Source organism: Rattus norvegicus, chromosome 1 (genome assembly GCF_021556685.1).
Source record: "Rattus norvegicus strain SHRSP/BbbUtx chromosome 1, alternate assembly SHRSP_T2T, whole genome shotgun sequence".
In the NCBI taxonomy this organism is placed as follows: Eukaryota; Metazoa; Chordata; class Mammalia; order Rodentia; family Muridae; genus Rattus; species Rattus norvegicus.
The window spans coordinates 193,010,497-193,014,366 of NC_141534.1; the positions used below are offsets into that span (position 1 = coordinate 193,010,497).

Genomic DNA, 3,870 nt, shown 5'->3' on the forward strand with positions numbered 1-3,870 from the left:
TTAATTTATGTGCATAATTTAATTTATTAAAAGATAAAAAATTTGGGCTGGAGAGATGGCTCAGCGGTTAAGAGCACTAACTGCTCTTCCAGAGGTCCTGGGTTCAATTCCCAGCAACCACATGGTGGCTCACAACCATCTGTAATGGGATCCAATGCCCTCTTCTGGTGTATCTGAAGACAGCTACGGTGTACTCATATATAACAAATAAATAAATCTAAAAAAAAGATAAAAATTTTAATTTATTTTAAAATTTAATTTTTATTTTTTAAATAATTTAATTTCCATAAATTAAACATTTAAATTAATAAATTATTTTATTTTCAATTTTTAATTACGTGCATATCTGCATACATATGAGTTTATGTATGTTCACTGCATGAGTACAGGTGACTTGAGGGGGAAGAAAGTTTCAGGCCCCTTGAACTAGAGTTGCAAGCTGTTGTAAGCAGCCTAATGTAGGTGCTGGGAACTGGACCTGGGTCCTCTGCAAGAGCAAAACATGCTTTTAAGTGCTGTAATAATACTTCAGCTCCTTTAGAAGTATTTTTATTGTTCAAATTTGTTTTGGTTCCTGGATCTTTTGTGTTTCCATATGAATTTGTAGGGATTTTTATTTGTTTCTTTTTTTTTTTTTTTCAGTTTCTGTGAAGAGTTGCATTGGAATTTTGCTGGGGATTGCACTGATTCTGTAGATTGCTTTTGACAAAATGTCTGTATTCACAATCTTAATACTACTAGTCCAGGAACATAGGGTATCTTTCCATCTTCTTCAATGTCCTTTCTCCAGGTCTTAAAGTTTTTGTTGTGCAAACTTTTCAATTCCTAGATACTTCCTGTCTTTGTTTAGGTTTTTGCTGTGATAAAACACTATGGCCAAAAGAAACTCAGGGAGGAAAGAGTTTAATTAGCTTTCATTTCCACATCATAATTCATCATTGAAGGAAGTCAGGACAGGAACGCAAATGCTCCTGAGGTCATTGCAGAGGCCATGGCAATGCTGCTTACTGGCTTGCTCTCATGGCTTGTTCAGCCTGTTTGCTTATAGACACCAAAACCAACAGCCCTGGGATGGAACCACCCACAATGGGCTGGGACCTCCTAAATCCATCACTAATTAAGAAAATACCTTACAGCTGAATTTTACAGACATATTTTCTCAATTGAGGTTCCCTCCTCTCAGAGGGCTGTAGCTTGTGTCAAGTTGACATAAAACAAACCAGGGTGCTTCCCATTTCTTCAGCCAGAACTGAGTTGATCAGCAGCTGGTGCTGTGGAGAAGCCAGAAAAGTGACAGTTGATTTTAGGAATTCAATCACTTAAATTAAGAAATACAGCGTGTGTGGGCAAATGTGCTATGTGTGAGAAACTGTTTAAGAAGCTTCTAGTATCTGAGTATCCATGGGCCTGTGGGGGAAGACTCCTCTCAGTGTATGGGGGCAGTATTCAGTTTCCTGGGGGCTGATGGACCTCCACACTCTGTCTTCCTGACCTCTGATGGCCTGAGAACTCACGGAGGCAGCATTCTGGTCCTCAGGCCCTCAGAACAGGACAGAATACTCAGAGGGAGACTTTCAGACATGGGATGAGCCAGTGTGGCCGCTACCTTCACACCTCTGTGGCTAAATACCTAGACAGACATGTTAGAAAGGAAAAAGATTTGTCTGGTTCACAGACTCAGTCATTTCCACCCCCAGTCCCTTACTTAGCTCTGTTGCTCCTGGGCTGTGGCAAGGCAGAGCATCAATTTGAGAAACGTGTTCAACACAGCACTGCTCCCCTTATGGAAGTTGACAGGGAGAGAGAGAGGAGGGTCCAGGAACAAGACATACCTTTCAAAGGGACACCCAAGGGCCCTTCCTCCAGCCAGATCCCTCCTAATGGCCTGCTCAGTTAGGAATTGCTCAATGGGTCAACAATCCATTGATCGAGTCAAGATCCACTTACTTAATTTTTAAATTACTACAAACTTTTAAATTAAAAAATAACCACATCAGTTCCCCCTTCCCTTTCCTCTAACACCTATGTTCCCTCCCTCTAACTCCTCATTCCCTCTCAAGTTGGTGGAGCCTCTTTTCCTTTTATTATTATTGTTAACATATATACAACTTGTTTGGTCCACTCAATGTAACTGTGTGTACATAATTTCAGGGCTGACCACTTGGTGTTAGATAACCAATGAGGTGAGTCATCCATGGGAGAAGGTAATCCCCCTCTTCACTCAGTTGCCTCTAGTTCTTTGTCTAGGGGTGGGACACCATGAGATTGTCCCTTTCCATGTTACGATGCTGCTTTAGGGTTTCTATTCCTGTGAAGAGACACCACGACCAAGGCAAGTCTTATAAAGAACAACATTTAATTGGAGCTGGCTTACAGGTTCAGATGTTCAGTCCATTATCATCAAGGTGGGAAGCATGGCAGCATCCAGGCGGGCATGGTGCAGGAGGAGCTGAGAGTTCTACACCTTGTTCCAAAGGCAAACAGGAGAAGACTAGCATCCTCAGGCAGCTAGGAGGAAGCATTAAAAGCCCACCCCCACAGTGACACACTTCTTTCAACAAGGCCACACATACTCCAACAAGGCCATACTTGTTAATAGTGCCACTATCTGGGCCAAGCATATTCAAACCACCACACACATCTATAAGGGATCCGCTCTCAGAAGCCCATCCGATGACAGGCAAACCCTTAAATGTAAGCCTTAGGAGATACCTGAGATTCCAAACACGGTTCCAGTCAATCAGCATGCTGAGGTCTCCAGCCTGCAGAGGGTTGCTGCATGAAATACCCTATCATCATATGAGCCAGTCTGCAGCATTCCACGCTCACCTCTTCTGGACAGGTATAGATGCACAATCAGTGCTGTCTCTCGGGAGAACCCTAATGAAGATCCAGAACCCACTAAGGAATGATGAACCGCCAGGCCTGAGTCACTCTTGGAGCAGGCATCAAATAACAAAGGAGATAGAAGAGGAGTGGTATTGTTAGGATCTATAAAAAGTATGTCTCAAGAAATGGAAAGTGGCTGGGAGAAGTCACTTCAGTCCTGGTGAGACAGGTGTGAAAGCTGGCTGGGACGGAGCACCAGGAAGGGAAACGGGTTACCTGAAAGTGAAAATGAAGGCGGTGTGGAAGAGACAGGCCACACAGGTCTTGGTGGTCACCAAAGAACAGGAAGGGAGAGAAAGCAAAGGTGACAAATCACATCAGCTTGCTACACTGGATACTGCCGAGTCAGGAGGCTAGTGCACAGAAGGAGAAGTGAACCTGGGCACAGATTTCGTCCAAGAGACCAATGGAGGGGAATGTCCACAAGGCTGGGTCAAAAAACTCTGGAGTATTTGAACAAGGCAAGTCTAAAGCTAGAGTCCAATGCCCCCAGCGGGCACACTTCAGATCCTTAAAAGGCATTTTAACACCACTTGATCCACCAGTGGAAGCACAAAACATGTGTGCTGGCTACCTTATAAAGAGAATTGGGGTGTTCATGCTTTGGAGGCTGAAAGCCCAAGGCAAGAGAGCTCTATCAGCTCAGCAGCTGGTGAGAGTCCTCCCTAACATGCCACAGTATGGTGGGTGGCTACGCATGGGAACATGTGCAGGAGAGGGGAAGTCACATGGCAAGATAGGAGTCTAGAAGGACACAGAAGCCAGGCTCCCCACTTCCATCCCCCTTCTCCCTCCCTCTCCCTCCTTTTCCTCCTCCTTCCCTTCCCCCCGCCCATGTGTGTGTGTGTGTGTGTGAGAGATATATATATACACACACACACATATATATATATATGTATACATACATACATACATACATACATACATACATACATACATACATACATCAGGGCTGAGGATGGAACCCAGGGCTTCATGCAT

The 3,870-nt window shown here is 44.0% G+C and overlaps 1 long non-coding RNA gene across 1 annotated transcript; it reads right to left on the reverse strand.

Moving 5' to 3' along the window:
* Positions 1-241: 241 nt before the first annotated feature.
* On the reverse strand, positions 242-3,228 carry LOC147996963 (uncharacterized). Its single transcript, XR_015655353.1, has 4 exons — positions 3,106-3,228; positions 2,713-2,880; positions 2,375-2,464; positions 242-1,271 (listed from the first exon to the last, which is right to left on the reverse strand). It is a non-coding gene; the product is annotated as an uncharacterized LOC147996963 (long non-coding RNA).
* Between the last annotated feature and the right edge of the window lie 642 nt (positions 3,229-3,870).